Source organism: Oryza glaberrima, chromosome 9 (assembly GCF_000147395.1).
Source record: "Oryza glaberrima chromosome 9, OglaRS2, whole genome shotgun sequence".
NCBI lineage: Eukaryota > Viridiplantae > Streptophyta > Magnoliopsida > Poales > Poaceae > Oryza > Oryza glaberrima.
This window is the reverse complement of record NC_068334.1, coordinates 3,614,318-3,638,315: the sequence shown is the minus strand read 5'-3', so window position 1 is coordinate 3,638,315 and position 23,998 is coordinate 3,614,318. Positions and strand designations below refer to the sequence as shown.

The window sequence follows — 23,998 nt, the reverse complement described above, 5'->3', positions numbered from 1 at the left end:
ACCACCTCTCTAGGACCGTGCTTCTCCGGTTTGATCCCCCTCCTCATCGCTTCCATGTCTATCACTTTGTGTGGGAGGAAATCCGCATGGCTTCAATTCAGTACAAGAAGGGGTTGGTCTATGCCCCTCACATTATGCGGATGATCGAGACTATGACTCAGCTCCAGTTTCGCCATGATGTGACTCATTCTCAGCTTCACTTGCGCCTTCTTAAGGCCCCCCGCTCCTCAGCTGCTCGGGACATACCCTCCTCTTCCACTCAGCCGCCTCCTGCTCCTGAGTGCTCTGCCTCTGTGGCTCGTCGTGAGCCGTCTCCCTTATTTCGCATTTTGCGGAGTCTTTTTGGTCTTTGCTCCACTGAGGCCAAAGAGAACCACCGATTGCGGAATTCGGTGAAGAAAACGGCTCGTGATGTCAAGTTCCTCAAGGCAAGGTATTATGAGGACCACCACATTGATATCCCTCCTTCTCCTCCGGATTTCGAGGCCGAGCCCAATGAGCCAGAGGATGAAGCGATTGAGGATCCTTTTGCTGGGTTGCCTTCCGACTTCGACTTCTTTGGATATGGCCATGGCTATGACTATCCTCCTCCACCACCTCCAGAGGATCCTCCTCAGGCACCCTTCGCTTGAGTCATCATCTCATCGTCCTCTCTTTTTGGTGTCTTGATGCCAAAGGGGGAGACTATCTATCATGGCTTTAGATTATCTATCTTGTCCTTAGAGTCGAGCACAGTTGGTTTTTATCTGTATGAGACTATTGTGTTTTTTTATGTTAAGTTTAAAGCTTTGTAAGACTATTGTTTTATTATGAATGCTTGTGATGTAATGGATCTTTTTATCTTTTAATGTGGTGCAATGCCTTATCCTCTTTATATGGTGCTTGTGATGAGATGTAATTATTCCTTTGCATGCGATGTGTTGGATGTAATGAGCATATGTGATATATTTGTTCTCTTGTGAGTTTCAATGTGGATGCAATAATTTAGGGGGAGCTCTCCACTTGCTTTTATGCACACTCTTAGGGGGAGCTTCCACTAAAACTTTGCACCAAAAAAACCTTAAATTATATTCATTCTCTCTTGTGTTCTAATCGTATTGTCATCAACCACCAAAAAGGGGGAGATTGAAAGTGCATCTAGGCCCCTAATGATTTTGGTGATTAATTACAATGCGATTAGAGAGGACTAACATTTTTATTTAAGCAAATATGAAGGTTGTCATGTCCGCAATGAGTTAGCGTAATGCATATCCCGCCGAATACGTTGATGTGATGTGATGCGGCAAATGAGCAAATGGTATTTTGTACGTTTTCGTTGCCTTGAGTTAATAGGAAAGCAAAACTATTAAGAGGGATGATGCATTGACATACGAGGAGTGATCAAAGTGCTCAAAATCTATTTTTAGAAAGTGTTTCTCCTCAGTTTGGTGTGTTCTGGATTTTTTCGGAGTTTTCCGAAACTCATTTTCGGACTTTCCGAAAACACACAGAACTAGATTTTCGCTTCTGGAAATTTTCGGATATATCCGAAAATGATTTTCGGACTTTCCAAAAATGACTGCGAAGGCAAAAGTGGTTCTGTATATTTTCGGACTTGTCCGAAACTGATTTTCAGATTTTCCGAAAATCATCGGTAGAGTCAATTTCGCTTCTGTATATTTTCGGACTTGTCCGAAAGTTATTTTCGGACTTTTCCGAGAACATCCAGAACGATGTTGTTGGTACTGGAAATTTTCGGACTTGTCCGAAAAGTTTTCGGAATGTCTGAAAATCCTTCATTGACTTTGCTGTTGGTGCTGAGCTGGAATTTTCGGACATGTCCGAAAATCTTTTGGAATATCCGAAAATCTCAATTATTGTGCATAACAGATAGAATCTGGGCTGTGGCTATAAATAGCCTCCTCCCCTCACTTGTGAGGGCTGCTGGTTCCATTCCAATCATTTGTGCCCTTGGCTTGCTCTCTCTCTGTAGCACTTTTGAGCCTTGCTTTCTTGTTTCCCCTCTCACCGGTGTTCGATTTGGATTTGGTGTGTGTGTGAGAGTTGTGGATTCGAGTTTGTGTGAGTGCTTGTTGTTGACTTCGTGAAGATTTGTGAGCACTTGCATCATCTCCGGGAGTTCTTTGCTTCATTTGTTACTCTTGGAGGTTGAGGACTCCTAGGCGGCTAGGTGTCGCTCTCGAGCCACCGATCTACTTGTGGTTAGCCGGGAGAAGTTTGTGAAGGTCGGATCTCACCTCCGAAAGGGAAGAGATACCCTTAGAGGAAGGAGGAGTGCTTAGTGCAACCTCTTGAGGAAAGGATTAGCTAAGACCCGGCTCTTAGTGAGCTCCTCAACGAAGAGTAGAATCCCCTTAAGGATTCGAACTTCGGGAACAACCTCGTGAGCTTCATCTTTGGTGACTTTACTTCCTCCCTCTCCACTAGCTTTGCTTGTTCGAGCCGCTATAGGTCTAGTTGCTGTTTGTGCTAGCATATTCTTGTTGTAGGCAACTAGATCTAGGATTTACTTTGCTATTTGTGCTGACTCTGAAAATATATCCGAAAATTTCGGAAATATCCGAAAATTACTGCTTCCGCTTTTAATTGATTTTTGAATTAGCCTATTCACCCCCCTCTAGGCCTATTTGACACTTTCAGTTAAACCAACGATTTGGTCATCTGAACTTGATGGACTTTTCTCAATTTGGTCATTTTGAAAAAATTATTTTGCAAATAAACCCCTAAAAAAACTTATCTTAAAAATGGTCTTTTTGGGCGCCAGAGTCACTGGCGCCGTCCTCCTGTCGACGTGGCGGGGCGGTGCTGAGGTGGCAGAGGGAGCGCGCCAGTGTGGCTGGTGCCCTCCCCAACCTAGAAAAATAAACTCAAATGGACAAAATATGTGATTTGTAGAACTTTAGCTCTCCTCTCTAGTGGAGGAGAGAGATGTACAACTTTTTTTATTTTTATTTTATTTTTGATTATTTTTTCACGCTTAGGAGCACACAAGAACCAAACATAGAAAAAACAAATTTAAATGGACAAAATATGTGACCTGTGGAATTTTCTAAAGCTCTACCGAAAAGCTTGTCGCCTCGAAAACACAATCTTGCAAGCGGAATTTGGAGGTTTTAATCTCGCCGAACCCAACAAAGCCAGGTTGGCAAAGCCAGGGAAATCGGATGTAACTTTTTCTGTAGATGTCTATGGACATATTATTTGCTTGATTCCGAGTCCGTATGAGAAAGTTACGCCTGTTTTAAGAAATAAAAAGTTACGAATTACCCCCTCCCCCGGCGAACTATCGCGGTCGTCCAAATTACCCTGCCGCCCCTCCCCCCCCCCCGAACCAGAAAACCAGACATCGGACATTCTTCACCCCCATCTATACAAACCGGACGAATTACCCCCCTCGACCTAATCCGCGGTGGTTTTGGTCTACGTGGTGTAGACGTGGCAGTCCAGACAGCATTCTATTTATTAAAAAAATGTGGGACCCACCTATCATACGCCTCCCACTCTTCCTCTCTCTCAGTCTCTGTCTTACTCTTCCTCTCTTTCTCTCACATGCATGGGAGGCAAGGTGGAGGGGCGGCGGCGGCGGCGAGGCGAGCGCGGCGGCGGAGGAGGCGAGGCGATGGCGAGGCAGGGCGGATGGGCGGCGTCCGCGAGGCGAGCGCGAGGCAGGGCGGAGGGGCAGCGGCAGCGGCGGAGGAAGCGAGGCGGCAGCGAGGCAGGGACAACATGGAGGTCGTCGGCGTCGTCGAGAAAGACGGGGAGGCCGGAGTCTTTGTGAAGATGAGCGGTGGCGAGGAGTTCCATGATGGGCACCTGGACGAGCAAGCTGGTCAAGTCCGTCGCCGACGTGGACCTCCCCATTCGTCATCATCCTCATCTCCGGTCGCCGTCGCCTCCCGGTCACCCGCCCGACCCCTGCGCCGCCTAGCCTCGCTGCCGCCTCGCCTCCTCCGCCACCGCGCTCGCTTCGCCGCTGCTGCCGCCCCTCCACTCTGCCTCGTGCTCGCCTCGCCACTGCCGCCGCCCCTCCGCCATTCCTCGTGCTCGCCCTCACCTCACCGCTGCCTCGCCTCCTCCATCTTGCCTCGTCGTGCGTGTGAGAGAGAGAGAGGAAGAGTGAGACAGAGAGTGAGAGAAGAGAGAGGAAGAGTGGGATGAGTATGACTGGTGGGTCCCACATTTTTTTAATAAATACTATGCTGACTGGACTGCCACGTGTACGCCACGTAGACCAAAACCACCGCGGATTTGGTCAAGGAGGGTAATTCGTCCGGTTTGTATAGTTGGGGGTGAAGAATGTCCCGTTTTGTGGTTCAGGGGGGTAATTCGGATGACCGCGATAGTTCGGGGGTGGGGAGGTTAATTCGTACTTTTTCCTTTAAGAAATGACACTCGAATGACGTCTATTTTCGTAGAGATTTAGAAAATTCTACAAGTCACATATTTCGTTCATTTGAGTTTAATTTTTGCACGGTTGGTTCTTATGTGCTCATAAGTGTGAAAAAAATAAAATAAAATAAAAATGTTGCACATCTCTCTCCCCTCTACACTATAGAGGAGAAGAGACTGAAGGGCGCCGGTCCACGCGGGGGGAGGGGGCACCAACACGCGGGTCCCACATGGAAGTGACTCAAGGGTGCCGGTCCACGGTGGACCGAGTCCATAGGACTGGGGAGGGGAGCACACGTGTTGCCAAAGTGGCGGCCACGTGGGCAGCCACGCGGGCGGCGGGATGAGCGGCCCCGATCTACCGCACGGTAGATTGGGCGGCTGCAGGCGCTCGCGGCCGATGGCGCACGGGCGGCTCAAGCCGGCCAGGCCATGGCGTGGCCACCAGCGGCGCACGACGGCGAGCGGCGAGACACGGCGGCACGGAGCAGCGCTAGCGGTGACACTAGGTGGCGGCTAAGCGGCGGCTAGGCGGCACCGAGAGAGGGGAGGGCTCACCGACGACGGTTGACGGTGGTGGCGGCGAGATGGCGATGGCGACGGTTGGACGGGCTCGGGATGACCTAGGGAGAAAAATGAGGGGGATTAGAGAGTGAGAGAAAGGCCACCGAGGGCGGGGACGCTAGCCGAAAGCGGCGGCCATGGCGAGCTCACCGGCGTGAGGGGAAAAGTGGGCTCCGGTGGCGGATTTCGATGATGAAGGGGTGGACGGCGTGGCCCTTGGGCTTGCGAACCCGACGGCAGCGACGGGACGGCTCGGCGGCAGCTCTAGCGTCAACTAGAGGTGGCTAAAGGGGCGGCGGCAGTGGGTGCGCGGCACTAGGGTGGTGGTGTGCACGGGAGTGCTCGGCGAAAGAGGGAAAAAGCGAGAGGGAGGTGCGGGTGTTGTTTATATAGGCGCGGGGAGGTCGGAGGTGGCCAGGAATGGCCCGTATCCGCCGGGCATGTGGGGGAGGTGGAGAGAGAGAGAGGCCAGCGGGATTCAAAATTCAAATCCCGACTGTTTCTCGGCGCGAGCGCGTGGAAAAGTGGGGCGGCGGTTGCGGGACGTGCGGGAGAGGGCACAGGAGCCACGGGAGAGGCGGGCGGCAGTGGTTGTGGCGTGGGGCGGCGCCGGCCGGAGGAAGGGGATGAGCCCGACAGGTGCGGCCCACCTGTCGGTGACCCGTGGGAGGATGGGGCGCGGCGGCCGTCCTAGCTGGCGCGTGAGGAAGGGGGAGGGGATTGGGCCGGCGGCCCAAAGAAAGAAAAAGACTAAGGAAAAAGAAAAGAAAAGGAAAATGATTTCTAGGGCATTTATTAAATGCTTGTGCACTATTTTAATTGGTTAAAATTATTTCTGGGGCTATGAAAATTCCTCTGAAAATCCTGTTAGCATATTTCGACATGTAGAACCCATGAAAAATTCCACATGCCATTTCCGATGGTTATTTAGATTTATTAAATTAGGGTTTCTCTCTTGACTTTAAGCAAATAATTTCTTGAGACCATTAATTAATTCAATTAGGCTTGGGAGAAGAACTTCAGGGTGTGACAGCCACCACCTGCCACCGTTGAGAGCCACCATGACGCGAGGGAGCCGTCACCCACCGCCGGGAGCCACTGCCGCCTCCGGGCGGCATCCGGGTAGGAGAGGTGAGGGAAGGGGAGGGGAGAGGAGAGGTGTGGAGGGGAGGGGGAATGGGAGGGACGCGGGAGAGGATTGAGGGAGAATGAGGACTTAAGAAAAAATTGGCCCTAGGTCGGCCCTATTTATATTCTAAGTCTATTTTCGCACGCGGACCACATAAGAGGTATGCTGCAAAAATGAAGGGTATCTGGATGAGAGGGTGCGCAAATTTGGACCAATGGCATATAGGGGAAGAGCCAATTTTCAATGGCATATAAGGGATTCTCTAAAAAAAAAGGTGATAATTGGAACAATAGGAAAATTTTGACACATTGATGTTTCTTGAAAAGAAATCATTTTGATGTTTGTTAGGGGATTGGGAAAAGAGGTGGATATAAGAACTGGATATGGGCAGTTCATTTCCAACCAATATCAGGGAAGGTGAGTTTTGGTCGGAATTGGTGGTATGACAAAAATGACGTGTGATTGCCATGACCATATAGTCAGGAAGGGTATTTTCGTCCAATAAATATTTTGTCTCTATGCCAAACCATATGTACCTGAACATAGGAATGGTAAAGTATAACCTATCCTATCTTAAACCCACCACTTTATATGCCAAAATATCCCTTCCTCTTTCCACTATCCATCCAAATGCCACTATCGGGTTTGGGTTTGACAATTTTATTTGCCACTGGGGACAGGGACGTTTAACAAATGAAAGCCAACAACCAACCATTTTACCATCCCCTGTCTATTGGGCCTAGTTGGGCCAAAGCTGATGCACTATCCCCGCCTATATAAACCTATTGCTAAATCCTAAAATCGGTAGAAGCTGCCACTTCTCCCCCTCCATCCACTACCACCCCTCCGCCGCACTCTACCTAACTTTCATTCCCCTAGATCTAGTGATCACCTTCATTCTTCTAGCACCAATATGACATAGAGAGAGCAAAACGCCGTCCTTCCAACACCATCAAGACAATTGTTGCCATCGTCGGTACCTACCACCACATTTTATAGTGCCTTCCCTAGTTGTTGGTTGCCCAGATCTAGGTTCTGGGGCAGGGCCTTTGGGCGGACAATGTTTAGGTGGTTTTTGATGTCGCTCCCCTTCCCTGTGCAGGATCTAGTTTTCCTTCACCGTGCAAGGATGGCGGCTCATCTGCCCCACTCATCAGATAGCCGATCTATGTCGACGGCCAAGGTATCATTCATCCTTATCTCGGCATGATGTGTTCTTACTTTTCTGATTTGGAATCCACAGGATCTTGGGCGGGGCTAGCTTTTCCTTCTTGCACATGGATGATGACCCCGTCTTCCCCATGCATCATCCACTAGATCTCAGTTGATGATGTTTGGATGGCAACCAAGGTATCATCCTTCCCCATGTGTGGCATGATATGTTCCTACATGGTTGATTTGGCATCCATACAATCCTTTGTGGGGCAGTATTTTCCTTCTTCTACATAGATGATGGTCTTGTCTTCTGCATGCACCAGCCACTAGATCTAGGTTATAAGTGCGCCGGATAATCCGCTTATTTGCATTATAATTGGGTTTGCAGGTCTGTCCACTTGCATCCTTGATCTAGGTCGATGATGTTAGGGTAGCGGCCAAGGTTTCATCCTTGCCCATGTGCAGAATGATGTGTTCTTATATTACTTGTGTGATTTGGTATCCACAGGAATAAATGATCGAGGCATAGCGCTCAAGGGTGGACATTAGCATTATTCTTTCCCTCTTGCACCTTTGCCACCACCTTGGTGAAAAGAGCACTTTGGGAGAAACTATTCTAAACTCTCGAGGGGACATTCTCTCGTTGCTTGCATTTCATCCAAATGGTTATGAAAAATTTAAAAAAATCAACTGGATAAATTAATATGTGATAGATAACTTCACAAACATGCAAGTTAAAATTAAACTTCTACAAGTTGCAAAAAGAAAAAACTACGGCTAATTAACGTATATTCACAATTAATCTATCTTATGATATACTTTTTTTAAAATATATATAACCATTTAGATGACATGTGAATAATAAGGAGATGTCCTCTTAGAGTTTAGAATCCACTCTCGCACTTTGGGTTACTAAGGAAACGACAATGCATTGAGAGTGTGGCACACTTGGCCCCAAGGCCTCTCCCGGGACCGTGCTTTTGCAAAGCTTCTTCCGTCGGTTCTCAGGGATAACCCTAAGCCCATGTATCTAGCTAAACGAGTCCTATGCATTGTTCCTTCTTTCTTTTTGAACACAAACACTTTTTTATCCGTGTAAATAAGTTGCAAAGATAGCGAGAACTACTCCAAGCAAGGAAATGTCTTTCTAGTAAAATCATAATTATCCTCTCAAACATGTCAGGTCATGTACTCACATGGAAGCTAGTTGTATAAATTTCCATTTCGGCCGAATCTCGTAGATCTTCATGCTGAGATTTAAACATATAAACTCAATTGCCACCCTTATACTTAGATATACTTATGAGGTTTTCTCCCATTTTTAGAAAGATACATATACACCTCATTCCTTGAGAGAGATCCCTCTATTAAGGTAGCTCGAAGTGCCAAAACTAATACTGAAATTAATTTATATTTTTTGAGCTTTTCTCAAGTCTTTGAGTGGCGTAGGTTTATATCTCTTGATTTATACTAGGAGATATATACACCCTTATATTTCAGAAGTCTAAGAAAGAGTTCACATTGGCGATAGTAGAATTTCACACATTTAATTTAGGTAGTGAGGAGGTATATATCTGTAAAAATAAATGAGAACCACCATACTTAGATATGAATTAGTTGGTGATGCCGGATATGTTCTGAAATATGTCTAGGAAGATTCGTATATTTGGCAGTAATGTTATTATGGCCAAATAAGTAGTAGCTGTGGGCGGTTGGATGCAGCTGTACTGGTTGGCAGTCACTTTCCGTGTTCATCCCTTTTTTTTCAATTTCAAAAAAAAAATCTGTGTTCATATCTCAATATATCAGTACCACTGAGAATCGGCTGAAGTTGAAACTTGTGTAACCGTGACATTTTCTCACCTTTTTTAGACGATACAATTGTGATATACTATAAAACATTTCCTTGCTTGGAGTAGTTTTTTGTACCGTTGCAACATATTTCACACAGATAAAAAATCGTTTGTGTTTAGAAAGAAACAAGACACAGTGTATAGAACGCGTTCACAAAGACAGGGTGAAGCACTGAAATTCGACTATAAAAGTAAGCCCCCATTCTGTAAAAACTACACACAGATCGAAGGAAATCAGATACATGAAGAAATAAGCTTCCTGCCGCCTGGTAAGTTACGTTCCCTCTGGTCTTGTCACAAATTCTAATCTGGTTTATGTTCTTAGAAGTACATAGCTTTGCATACTTTAAATTTGTAGAGAGGTAAGTTCCCTCTCGCTTGTCAAAAATTCTAACATGTTTTCTGTTCTTAGAAGTACATAGTTTTGAATATCGTAGATTGTAGAGAGGTAAGTTCCCTCTCGCTTGTCACAAATTCTAATCTGGTTTCTGTTCTTAGAAGTACATAGCTTTGAATACCGTAGAGTAGAGAGAGAAAAAGCTCGTTTCTTGCTTGTGAAATCCTGAAATCCACCATCTAAGGATCTAGACTTTGTTGTAAGCTTTTGCTAATCAGATCTACATAGGACTTAGTGGTTTACAGGAAGTTTAGATGTTCTTCTAAGCTTGTGATTATCAGATCTCTGTGAAATTCTAGCGATTTATTACAGGTTTTTGCAGCTTCCTGTATGTTTTGTGTGGTGCCATGGCCAACGCCCTTTTTTCTTTTTTTTCCCCACGTAGGTTTGTCTCCAAGATTTGAACGGAGGAAGGTGGTGAAATCCGCCGACCTGACCTGCCTACCATGGGAGACGCTAATGAGTACCTGGCCCAGCAAGGAGATGCCAACAGGAACCCAACCCATCAAGGCCTTCCACCTCGCCACCTCCTATTCCCCTACTCCGTCGCCGCTGCCATGGCAAACCGGCCCATTCGCCTAGCCAGCCAGGCTTGGCTTTTCAGCGGTGGTGGCGGGGTGGTAGCCCAGCAGCCTCCGACCCAACATGCTATCGCAGCCCAAAGGCGCCTGCCCAGCCGCAATCCCTGGAGCCGCATCGTCCCGTTACTCCTCCCGGACGGCAAGAGCTACCACATCATTGACACCAGCTTCACTTCCGAGGAAGCGTTCGTGCCCGCAGCACTGCCGCCGCTGCTCGTCTCTGCCGCGCGCCGCCCGTGGCGCTGTCGGCGCAGCCCATTGCTACCATGTTCGCGTGGCCAGTGCCCCCGCGCGGGTGGACCGTGTCGCCGACCACCGGCCGCTATCGCTTTGGCTACGGTTTCAGCGGCGAGAGCTCTTCCTCTACTGCACTGCGCACGCCCGCTGCTCCTACTACCACGCGGGGGCCTACTCTTCTTTTTCTTCCCGCGCCGCCCGTGCCTGCTCCTCTTGTTCATGCACCACCCACGCTTGCTCCTCCTCTTGTTGTGCCACGCGGCGGGTGGACCGTACCACCGACCACCGGCAACGATCGCTTCGGTGATGGCGATGCGAGCTCGTCGACTGCTGCGCCGCTCACGCCGCTGGTCATTCTACACCGCCCGAGCCTGTTCCTTCTGTTTCTGTGCCGCTCGGTTTGACCATGTCACCGACCACTGCCCACTACAGCTTCAGCTACGGTGGAGCGAGCTCATCATCTGCTACGCCACGTGCGCCCATTGCTCCTCTTGCACTACGCGCACCTGCACCTCATCTTTGTGTGCCGCGTGTGCTTTCTCCTCCTGCTCCTACGCCACCCGTGCTAGCAACTCATGTTCCTACGCCGCCTGCGCCTGCCCCTCCAGTTCCTACGCCGCTCGCACCTGCTCCTCCTGCTGATGTGCTGCCCGGGTTTACCGTGTCACTGACCATCACCCGCTACAGCTTCGGCTATGATGGAGCGAGCTCATCGTCTGCTACGCCACGCGTGCGCACTACTTCTCTTGCACTGCGCGCGCCTGCACCTCATCTTCGTGTGCCACGCGCACCTGCTCCTCCAGTTCCAGCGCCGCTCGCGCCTACCCCTCCTATTCCTACACCGCCTGCGCTTGCTCCTCCTGCTGATGTGCCGCCTGGGTTTACTGTGTCACCGACCACCACCCGCTACAGTTTCGGCTATGGTGGAGCGAGCTCGTCTTCTGCTATGCCACACGCCGCCACTGCTCCCCTTGCATTGCGCACGCCTGCACCTCATCTTTGTGTGTCACGCAAGCCTCGTTCTCTTGTTCTTACACCGCCCGCACCTGCTCCTCCTGTTGCTACGCCGCCCACACCTGCCACTCCAGTTCCTACGCCGCCCATGACTGCTCCTCCTGCTGATGTGCCACCCGGGTTTATTGTGTCACTGACCACCACCCACTACAACTTCGGCTATGGTGGAGCGAGCTTGTCGTCTGCTATGCCACGTGCAACCACTGCTCCTCTTGCACTGCGTGGGCCTGCACCTCATCTTCATGTGCCAAGCATGCTTGCTCCTCCTATTCCTATGCCGCCCGCACCTGCTCCCCCCGTTCCTACGCCGTCCATGCCTTCCCCTACAGTTCCTGCGCCGGCCGTGACTGCTGCTCCTGCTACAGCACCGTCCATGGCTGCTCCCGCTGCTGTGTCGCATGGGTTGACTTTGTCACCGACCACGACCCGCTACAGCTTCGGCTACAGCGGCGTGAGCTCGCCGTCTGCTGTGCCGTGCACGTCCAGTGTTCCTCTTGCACTGCACGTGCTTGCTCCTCATCTTTGTGCGCTGCATGTATCTGTTCCTCGTCCTTGTGCGCCGTCCGCATCGGCTCCTCCTGCTGCTGCACCATGTGGGTAGACCGTGTCACTGACCACCGGCCGCTACTGCTTCGGCGACAGCGTGCGAGCTCGTCGTCCACTGCACCGCGCGCGCCCACTGCTCCTCTTGCACTGCACGCGCCTGGTCTTCATCTTCGTGTGCCGCCCGCGGCTGCTCCTCTTCCTGCTGCACCTCGTGGGTGGACCATGCCGCCGACCACCGGCCGCTACAGCTTCAGCTATGGTGGCCTGAGCTTGTCGTATGCTACGCCGCGCGCGCCCATCGCTCCTCTTGCGCTGCGCTCGCCTGTTCCTCATCTTCGTGCGCGGCGCGTGCCCACTGCTCCCCTGCTGCTGCTACGCCGCGCGCGTCTACTCCTCCTGCTGCTGCTACTGCCCTGGCTGCGCCTCCGGCGCCACCGTCCGGCCTGCCTTCCTGGCCGGTGCTGGTTCGTCCACCAACCGGGCCAGCGCGTGTGTGTCTGGCGCCCGCCGCGCCAGCAGAGGCATTCGAGGAGTACCTCGTGCAGCGCCGCGCGATCGAAGCTACGGTTGACGATACGCCATGGGAGATGATCGGCAGAAGCAGGAAAACTGGTGGCCCCATGTTTGCGGTGGCAGGCGGTGGCCGCGACAAGGCGGAGGTGGAGGCCAAGGAGGCCAGGGAGCGTCACAAGAACAGGACGGACAAGAGGAAGGCCGCCGCCGCCGCTCCCGCCCAGCAGCCACCGCCGATCGCGTCGTCAATTTTAATTGCCTTGTTTTGCACGTGATCACAATGTACAAATATGCAATCCTAACGTGGTTTTTGCCGTCTCGGTTATTCGTACTGCAGATGCTCCGGGGAGCTCAGGTGATGGTAGCAAGAAGCGTAGAGGTGGGAGGAAGGAGAAACAAGCTTGATCATCAAGAAGCTGGACCGTTCGTCTTCAATCCATTTGGCACCGGAGATTTCGTCTGCATCAATTCTTGCATGGGTCGTCGAACTATGTTCTGGAGTTGTTTGTGTTAAAGTCCCAAACTTATGTTGGGTTTCATTTATTCTCGGTTGTTAAAAATTATTGAAACAAAATTACTTTTAGCAGGAATATAAAAGAGACCAAATGCTCCAAATAGAGCATATGAAAAGATCAGTTGTTGAACACCCTGAAATAGAAATTCCTGAACTAAAGAATTAAACATTAAACAGTTAAATCCCTGATGTAATAAGGGGAAAATATGCACTGTGAGAGTGCCTCCTCACTGTAGATTTTTTTCATTTTACTCTAGAAAAATGTACTGTTTACTATTCCTACTCTGAATTTTTTTTCTAGTGTTCTTGTAGGCCTGGTCCTGAGGTTGTTATAGCCTGAATATCACAATGCCCTACTGAACCATGAAATGCTGCATCCTCCAATGTGTCAAAAGACATGGAAGAGGGGAAAGAAACTATAGAGAAAAAAGGCAGAAACTATCTTAGGTGTCTTTGAAAGTTGTGTTGACTGCTAGTATTAGTAGTAATTAACAAAGGTGTGACTGTTTGAGTAGCCTCCCATTCCCTGCATCTGACTGATAATAGGAGGAATAATCAACAAGTACTTACTCCGATGTTCACCATGATTGAAGCACATCTCCCAATTACAGATTACATACAGAGAGAACAACCACACATCAGTATCAGACAGAGAACATTGCCAGAGCCCTCTTGGGCCGGTGGTTAAGTGATAACATAATTGGATTAATTAAAAAGATCCGTTGGTGTCAAGGGCTCTGGCAAAAGATTAGACTGCAAGCACTGTCAGTATATCACAAGCATGCATTAGCTGATCACTTCAAACTGTTTCACTGTTTGTATATTCTTCTCCATTGGCACAAACAGTAAACATCCATGAGAATCACCAGCTAATTAATGCCTGGAGTAACACTGAACATTTCTTGCTAAGTGTCTAAATATTTTCCTTTTATTTTTTTTCTTTGCTGCCAAAGGAATCAATGGTTCACCGGGCATATGAGAGTAGTCCACACAGCATATATGCATACAAGTTTAACTTCACAGTTCCTAAGAAAAACAATTAATTATGAGCAGGCAGTGTTAATGTTAGGTAACAAACTTATAATAAAAACATTTAGTGTTAGTTTAAAAAAGGGTAACAAATCAGAGCGTACCAAAGATCCCTCAGAGCAATGACCCTCTTGGGTGTATCGGTCAGATTACATGCCATTCTAACATACGCAAGCTTTGATACTCCAATGTCACACCCGGAGTTTCCCCTTTTCCGCATTTTCTAATTCACCAATAAATTGTTTATAGAAATTACTTTAGTTAACCTGGAGAAAACCCAAATTAACAATGTATTTAATAATCGGAAATGTTAGAGAGATTTTTTTCTCGATTTCTCTTTGCTCTAAAATCATTAACAGGACTTAAAGCGGAATATTCAGAGCATCGGAGTTAATGTTGTTAATTTAAATTGTCAAGACTTAAATTAATAATTTTTTCCTCTCCCGCCTTTGATCGTGAATCGTGCCCGATTCACTCCTCTCTTCGTCTGCGGTTTCGTTTTGCATGACGAGCCGAGTCCGATTCCGTTCGCGGGACCGTTTCCGTTATTTTCCTAAAACGGCACCGTATTTCTTTTTCAATTAGGGAAAGTCCTTATCCTAATCCTATTCCTATTTTCCCTCTCCCTCCCCATCCGAGTTGACCTCCTTTCACCCTCCTAATCCGACTCCCCACCGACTCAATCTCCCTCTATTTTCTCCTCTCCTATATAAGTTGGAACACCCCTGTTTTTTCTATTCTTTTTTGTTTGTCCCTAGCCCTAGCCGCCGCTGGCCGCCCTAGCCCACCATCGCCGATGCCGTGCCGCCACCTCCCGTCGTGGCCGTCGTCGTCGTTGCATCACTGGTAATCCGTTTTCCCTCTCCGTGTCATGGCTACCGCCATTATCTATCTATATTCTAATTTATCTCCGCTCTAGGTTTGATCTAGTGTCGCCGTTGTCTCCACGTGTTGCCGCCGGACGCTCCACGTGTTGCCGCCGGACTGTCGTCGTCGTCTCTTCCTCGCCGATCATCTCAGTTTTGTGAGGAACTTATCCGTAATCTCCTGGTTTAGGTGTTAATTATTTTAGCGTCGTCGTAACCCTAATTGTCTAGTCCTGTCAAAACCCTAGTAGAGCCGCCGTTCCCATGCCGCAGCGGGCCTAGCCGCCATGTGCCTGCGCCGCTGCCGCCGCTGCCCTGTGCTGCCGCTGCCCTAGCCGTGCCGTCGCCCTAGCCGCTGCCGCCGCCGCCGCTGCCGCTCTCCCACGTCGCCGTCGTGTTTTGTCTCTGCCCGTAGCTCGGTAGCCGAGTCGCAAAGCCGTAGGAGCATCCCTAAACTCCTACCGGCCTATCGTTTGCCGTACCGAGTCTTTGCCGTAAACTGTGTCTAGTTTTCCTGGTTTAGCCGTTGTCATTCCGAGCCGCCGGTTCGGTTGACCATTTGGATGGTCCCGTGTCACGAAGTATTGCCTCATTGAGTCGTTAACTCGTGAGGCTTGCTTACCAGAGGTATATTTCCATTGATCTATTTATCTATGGGCAATAATATGTAATAATTGATTAAGGTTTTTCGGTTATTTGTAATAACACAGCTCATATTGTAAAATTCATAACTAAATAATCCGAACTCCGTTTTAACCCATTAAAATTGCAGTGAATTTGTTACAATGTATAGAATACATTAAAATTGGTTTCTTTTCCTGTTTCAGTAGCCTTATTGCTTGTATTTCTTGTGTGCTTTTTTTGTTGTTTAGATTCCGTCAGTTCCAGTGATCCAGTTTATTTCGAAGTGGTTGCCGAGGTTCAGTCAGCTCAAGAGCAAGGCAAGTCATACATACATCATTGATCGTGTTGAGCCTAATTTATAAAATCCCATGCTTTCTATTAAATTGCATTGTCTTAGAATGTCACGTGGGATGGATGCCTATCGTACTCAGCCTGTTGAATACCTTATGTCATTAATAACTTGGGTTATAATTGACTAGTTGAATACCTTATGTCATTGATAACTTGGGTTATAATTGACTAGATGATTGGTTTAGGAATGCTTAGCCATGCTTAGATTAATTAGCTCACAATGGGATTCATTATAATTTAGTCCTTAATTATATTATGATGTACCACCATGGTTATGGTTTTATTAAACTAAAATATGCTTAATTTGTGGGTTGTGGGTATATGCATTATTTTGGAAGTCGTGCCCACGATAATTAAGGATTGGTTCTCAGGAATCCCTGGAAGATATAACAGTACTTACCACAGGCGAGCGTGGGCTCCAGGCTCAATCTAAAGTATAACTTAACCTAGCTGACATACCTTGGCAAGGGTAGAGGCGATGGTGCAATTCGGACCTGGACATTGGTCTCTGCTGTAGCCGGATTAACCTAGGCAAGAGAGGGGACTGCCTGTTGGTTCTTCTTAGGGTTAATTGGATCCATGCAACTACAACTTTGTGAAATTAAAAAAATGTCACTACTATTCGTCATATCGGCTACATGCCACTCAAAATTTCTAAAATTGGAACCATGCCACTCCCGTCCCTTTTTTCGTCCCTCTCTCACGCCGTCTCCGTTCGGTCCACATCCCCCACCCTTGACATCTCGGACCTCGCCCACGAAATGCCGCGCCCAGTCACCGCGGCGCCTAAGATGTCTGGGCCGCAGCTGTGCTCACCGCCGCGTTGAATCGAGATGAATTTGGACATGAGACCAGATGCGTTTGAAAGGTAGCGAGATAAGCTTTCCACGAAGTCCAAGATCATCTAAATTGGAGTTGGCATGAAGGCGCTAGGTCCGTTTGAAGTCAATGTTGTCTTCGGAGGCCGAACTGGATTCCAAAACTCATTGGACTTTAATATCTTGTAGATCATCCATTCATCCGATGTATTCTTTGGCAATGGTTTATATTTTTCATGCTTGGTTGTATGCATATACTTGATGGTCATATCAACTTGGGCGGAGGGTGGGCTTGGGCGGCGATGTGGTCCCTGAGGTGGGCTTCAGCGGCGGTGTGGTCCGCCGCCGCAGGCCGTCACCGTGCCCGCCGCCGTCAGGGAAGGGAGGTCGCCGCTACGCATGGGAAGTCGGGGAAGGGAGGCCGCCGCCGCAGGGAGGTCGTCGTCGCCACGCCCTAGCCGGATCCGCCGCACCGCCACCGGATCCACCACTCCTGCTGCCCACTCCCACCTCCGGATCCGGGCGGGACGAGGCCCGCCACCGCCGGATCCAAGCGGGACGAGGCCCGTGTCACCGCTAGCTCGTCATCGTTGTCGAGGTCGCCACCCACTCGTCGTCGGGGTTGCCACCCACTCTTCGCTCGAGGCCGCCGCCGAATCCGGGTGGGATGAATTTAGTATTGGTAATTTTTCTATATGACTTTGTTTGAACAGTTTGAATTTGAATTTCAAATTATGACAGCTTCAAACAACATTTTTCAAATATTAAATGATTTCAACTAAAAAAGTCATCAATAACAAAGTCGTATAACTCATCAAGATCTATAACTTTTATTTGGGTCATTTCTTCATCCAACAAAGCGATTTGTAACATTGTTCACAGAATGTATATATCTCTTATATAGTTATGAACTATAAGAGAGATATGTAAATTTTATGAACAATGTTACTATCACTTTACCGGATAAAGAAATGACCAAAATAAAAGTTATAGATATTGATGAGTTATACAACTTTGTTTTTGATGACATTTTCAGTTGAAATCATTTAGTATTTGAAAATATTGTTTGAAGTTGTCATAATTTGAAATTCAAATTCAAATTATTGAAACAAAGTCATATAGCAAAACGACCAAAACAAAAGTTGTAGATATTGATTAGTTATACAACTTTATTGTTGATGAATTTTTCAGTTGAAATTATTTAGTATTTAAAAATGTTATTTGAAGTTGTCATAATTCGAAATTCAAATTTTATATACGTCAATCAAACTCAGATGGAGAAATGAACAAAATAAAATAGGTAGATCTCAATGAGTTATACAAATTTGTTTTTGACAACTTTTTTCACATAAGTTCATTTAGTACGAAAAAATTCGATTCGAAGTTTTAATATTTTGAAATTAATAGAGGGAAGCAAAATAGACTTCTCGGCGAGGGAGCAGCAAAAGACCTGTTATGGGCCAGCCTTTTGCTCATCCCTTGCCGATAAGTCCGTTTTACCTCCCTCCTTTCAATTAATTTTAAAAAATTAAACCTTTGAATCGAATTTTATCTTACTAGATGAACTTATGTGAAAAAGTTATAAAAAAAACTAATTACAGAATCCGCCAGTCAACCGCGAGACGAATTTATTAAACCTAATTAATCCGTTATTAGCAAATGTCGAATTTATTAAACCTAATTAATCCATCATTAGCAAATGTTTACTATAGCACCACATTGTGAAACCATAGAGCAATTAGGATTAAAAAATTCGTCTCACAAATTAGTCGCAATATGTGTAATTAGTTATTTTTTATCCTATATTTAATACTTTATGCAGGTGTTCAAACATTCCATGTGACAGGGTGAAATTTTGTGGTGGGATCTAAACAGGGCCTATGAGCATCACCAGCAGTCATCCTATTTCATTCCCAAAACTGATTTTGAGGGTTTTTAGTATAAAAATCGGATCCAACATATTCCTAAAAGCCTTGCACTAGTTTTAGAGTTTTCATCTCCATATATTCCGTTATGTGGATTTGAGGGTGAGAGAGCAACTCTCAATCTCGTGTTCGTGCGTTTCTCTCTCCTTCCCGCGCGGGCGCCGAAATTTCTATTAGAAGCATGCGGGTCATCGTAGTCTCTTTCTTTGTGCGTGGAAAAAAAATGGAAAGTTCTGTTGGTAGTTTAACCGAAGGGCCCACTTTTAATTTTTGGATTGAATTTAGGCTATCTTTTGGATGGATGAGTTTTCTCACTTCCTATTTTTTATGAGTTTTCTCACTTCCTACTTTTATTTTTAGTTTAGGAAACCCAAAAATTAAATTTTGATAATAAATTATTGCTAATCTATTGGTGATGCCCTAAGTTTTCTACCTACAAATCAGAAAAAACAAATAAGGTTTTCCGGTTTCGGTGAGCCCTCTCCGTTGTCCACATAATCTGGACGGCGACGGCGAGATGACGACGAGGTCCACATGCAACGACGGAACGACCTCGCTCCAGCCACGATTTTCTCCCATCTGAACGTACGCAAAGATCGGGCTGATCAAAACAACTAGCAAAATCAATCCGTTTCCAATTCCACGGATGGGCCGATGGAAAGAACGAGAAAAAGATCGTCCCAGGGAACTGCAATGCGAAAGAAGGGTAGACACTCATTTTATTTGGCCTTTTCGAGGGAAAATTAAATAGAAATGAGAAAATCTAGACAAATGTAAACGGCAGTGGTAGTAAGAGTAACGGGGGAAAATTTTCAGTGGTATTAAAGTTTACTCCGAACATTCAATGGTACGAAGGTAAACCTGGAAACTTTCGATTATATGAAATGAATTTTCCATATATATTAGAAAGGAGACAGGAGGATTAGAAGGAGGAAACGTAAGTAATAATGTACGACCGTGCTTAGTTTGGGTCGGTGGAAGAGAAGGGAAAGAGGTGGGATGTGGTTTTTTTTGGAAAGATAAATCTAAAGGTTAAAAATAGTGGGTCCCCCGATTTATTAAAAATAGTGGGTTCTCCTGATAATTAAGAAGTGTTTATAGAAATATCACGTGGAGGGCTAGGAGCGTTTATAGGAAGTTTTGTTGAATTTTCAGTATATAAGAGATATAATAGAGTATAATAAAACTAAAAATAGTTTGAAAATAATTATCTGCAATGATGAAGAAGAAAGTTTGTGGAGAAATCATACTTTTGAAGCATGGCAGGTCTTATTCAGTTGATATTACGTCTTTATAAAGTTTCTTAAATACAACCCACAATGCATACCCACATATTCGTGAAGGTTACGTTTCTAGTTACTGTTAATAAGGTAATGGCAGAGCAAGCGATCGATATAATCTCGCAGTCTTAGGTCCCACAGACCTAGAATTTCTGTTAAGAACTGTCTCTCTCTATGTTTCTGTGTAGAGATTTTGCGCAATGCTCTGAACTAGATGATACGGACTTGGTTGCTCGTGCTGATCAAATGTTGGTCGCATGGTGCTGTACACCAGGGCATGTTTGGCTACTGGTCCTTTTGCACGGCTATTAACAAACCTAAAGAGGATGACAAGCAACATTCTAGAAAATTTCATTCCGAAAATTTGGAATCCATTTGACAAATCAAAATTACAGGATATAATATATATAATTGCAACATCACAAAGATAAAAAAACACAAATTACATTGGTTACTAAAAAAGAACTATGACTTGAATGTAGAAGTTGATAACACCTAACTAACTTAGAGCGTTGACACTCAGTTATGTTCGATCACTAAGCTAGCTTATGGCTCAATCGTGATATTGATCGTGACATGGCTAGCAGTGCTGCCATTGACGTCGTCATCCTTGCTGATAGGGGCGACGATGTTGGTGTCCTTGGCGACAGGGGCAACGGTTGGCAGCTCGAGGTTCTTATCCTGCTTCTTGGGTGTGGTCCGGTAGTAGATGGCATAGAGGATGAGTTGCATGAGAGCAAAGAGCACGCCCAGACCATTGGGTATGGTGATGAAGATGTCGAAGCGGATGAGCGCGTATGACGTCCAGCAGATGCCATTGAGGAAGCTCACCACTGACAGCAGCAACGGCATGTACTCCACGCTCTTTGTCTTCACAACCTGACTCATGATGGTGAGTGGTGAGGAGTACATGATGGTGCCAAAAATGACGCAGAGGATGCCAACGATCAACGAGCGCCTCTGATGGGTGTGCACGCCCAAAAGCACGCCGAGCACCACCGCCGCCATGAAGAGAGCCTCCGTAGCGAGCACCACTCCCATCTTCTTCTTGTTCTTCTTGTCGGAGAAGAGAAAGAAGATGGTGAGGTAGATGGCCTCGATGACGAGGCCAATGCCGTTGATGGTGACGACGAGGATGCTGTTGGGGTGGACTATAGGGAGACCATAGAAGACCCAGAGCATGCAGTTGAGCAGCGTAGCCAAATATGGGCTTGCCTTAAAGTCTTTCACATCCTTCTCCTTAATGATCCACCAGAAGGTGGGCACCGGCTAGAGGAAGAGGCCAAAGGAGATGATGTTGCCGACGATGCCCACCACGTTGCGGATAATGTCCAGGGACACCATCTCGATCGCTGGGGCTGGGATTGCTCGCTCGATTGTTGGAGATCCTTGTCGCGGCGAAACGAAACCAAACGAAATAACGACTAAATTTGTGAACTGATGATACTGGTGGAACAACGTACGCACTGTTCGGGCTGGTTTGGTAGCTCGTTGAAGCAGCGGAGCGCTGGATATATACCGCGTACGTACGTCCGAGCTACTCTGGGAATCTGGATAGAGTCGGCGTCGGAGTCGCGCGACGATCGAACTAGTCGGAATCGGACTAGGAAAGAGATCAGCTCGCTCGGTCTCGGTCTCCGAGTGCGAGGCCAAGGCGCTCGGACGCATACTCTTGTACACTCGCAGTTTACTGAACACTGACATACAAGATGGCAAAGCCCCGGAAGCCCACGACGTGAAATTCTGGGAATGTCTTCGTACGTATTGTATGTACTAGTGACATTCATTTTTGGTACAAAAGTTTGCCATTATATTTGAAAGGTTTAGCAAATCACCAAACATGGAAAACTCACGTGCATCAGTGCATAACTAGGGAAATAGTTTTGTTGCATTTGAAAGTTCATTCCCGAATCTTGGGTGATAATGCGGTCTTACAAAATAAATCAAATTCCAAAGCATTCACACCCTTTTATTATTTTTGGCTAAAAGATGTTTGGGTAGCACTAATTGCACTGCGGTTATTTTGGTCATTTGTGTTATGCAATTTAAATTCTGATAAGGTTAAGGTCATGTGAACTTGCTGGATTTTTCATAATTTGGTCCTTTTGAAAAAACTTATTTCGCAAATAAACCCCTAGAGAAACTTATCCCAAAAATGGTCTTTTTGGGGCGCCAGAGTCACTGGCGCCGTCATCCAACGGGACGGCGCCATCCTCTTTGGTGCTGTCCTCCTGCCGACGTGGCGGGGCAGTGCTGAGGTGGCAGAGGGAGCGCGCCGGTGTGGCAGGTGCGCCCCCCCAATTATTTTTTTCACACTTAGGAGTACACAAAAAACAAACCATTAAAAAAACACAAATAGACAAAATATATGATTTGTAGAATTTTTCCTCTCCTCTCCTCTATAGTGTAGAGGAGAGAGATGTGCAACTTTTTAATTTTCATTTTATTTTTTTGATATTTTTTTCATGCTTAGGAGCACACAAGAACCAATCATAGAAAAAATAAATTCAAATGGACGAAATATGTGACCTGTGGAATTTTCTAAAGCTATACCGAAAAGCTTCTTGTATCGAAAACACAATCTTGCAAGCGGAATTTGGATGTTTTAACCTCGCCGAACCCAACAAAGCCGGGTCGGCAAAGCCGGGGAGAATCGGATGTAACTTTTTCTATAGATATCCGTTGATATATTATTTGCCTGATTCCAAGTCCGTATGTGAAAGTTACGCCTGTTTTAAGAAAATGACACTCGAATGACATCTATTTTCGATAGAGATTTAGAAAATTCTACAAGTCACATATTTCGTTCATTTGAGTTTATTTTTTCCATGTTGGTTCTTATATGCTCATAAGTGTGAAATAAAATAAAATAAAAATATTCCACATCTCTCTCCCCTCTACACTATAGAGGAGAAGAGACTTAAGGGCGCCAGTCCACCAGGGGGGTGCCGATATACGGGTCCCACATGGAAGTGACTCAAGGGCGCCGGTCCACGGTGGACCGAGTCCACGGGACCGGGGAGGGGAGCACACGTGGGCAGCCACGCGGGTGGCGGAATGAGCAGCCCCGATCTACCGCATGGTAGATCGGACGGCTGCGGGCGCTCGCGGCCTATGGCGCATGGGCGGCTCAAGCTGGCCCAGCCATGGCGCGCGGCGGCGCAGAGCGGTGGCACTAGGCGGCGGCTAAGCGGCGGCTAGGCGGCACCGAGATAGGGGACGGAGAGAGAGGGGAGGGCTCACCGACGACGATGGCGACGGTTGGACGGGCTCCGGGATGACCTAGGGAGCAAAATGAGTGTAATTAGAGAGTGAGACAGAGGCCACCGAGGGCGGGGATGCCGGCCGAAGGCGGCGGCCATGGCAAGCTCACCGGCGTGAGGGGAAAAGTGGGCTCCGGCAGCGCAGATTTCGACGACGGAGGGGGTGGACGGTGTGGCCGTCGGGCTTGCGAACCCGACGGCGGCGACGGGACGGCTCGGCGGCGGATCTAGCGGCGGCGAGCGGCGGCCGGAGGTGGCTAAAGGTGCGCGATGCTAGGGCGATGGAGTGCACGGGAGAGCTCGGCAAAAGAAGAAAAAAGTGAGAGGGAGGTGCGTGGGTCGTTTATATAGGCGCGGGGAGGTCGGAGGTGGCCGGGAACAGCCCGTATCCGCCAGATACGTGGGGGAGGAGGAGAGAGAGAGGCTGGCGGGATTCAAAATTCAAATCCCGACCGTTTCTCGGTGTGGGCGCGCGGGAATGTGCGGCGGCGGTTGCAGGACGTGCGGGAGAGGGCGCCGGAGGCGGGCGACGTGCACGGGAGGCACGGGAGAGGCGGGCGGCGGCGGTTGTGGCGTGGGGCGGCGCCGGCCGCAGGAAGGGGATGGGCCCGACAGGTGGGGCTCACCTGTCGGTGACCTAGGGGAGGAGGGGGCACGGCGGCCGGCCTGCTGGGCCTCGGCCTTGGGCCGGCCCAGCTGGCGCGCGGGGAAGGGGGAGGGGATTGGGCTGGTGGCCGATAGAAAGAAAAAGAAAAGAAAAGGAAAATGATTTCCAGGGCATTTATTAAGTGCCTGTGCTCCATTTTAATTGGTTAAAATTATTTCTAGAGCTTTGAAAATTCTACTAAAAATCCTGTTAGCATATTTCGACATGTAGAACCAAAGAAAAATTCCACATGCTATTTCCGATTATAATTTGCATTTATTAAATTAGGGTTTTTCTCTTGACT

General features: G+C 47.6%; 2 pseudogenes; one reads left to right on the top strand and one right to left on the bottom strand.

The window, feature by feature from the left end:
• The first annotated feature begins 3,636 nt into the window (after positions 1–3,636).
• Positions 3,637–12,846, top strand: LOC127784655 (uncharacterized; annotated as a pseudogene).
• A 7,463-nt stretch (positions 12,847–20,309) lies between these two features.
• LOC127785307 (bidirectional sugar transporter SWEET7b-like) lies at positions 20,310–21,129 on the bottom strand (annotated as a pseudogene).
• Between the last annotated feature and the right edge of the window lie 2,869 nt (positions 21,130–23,998).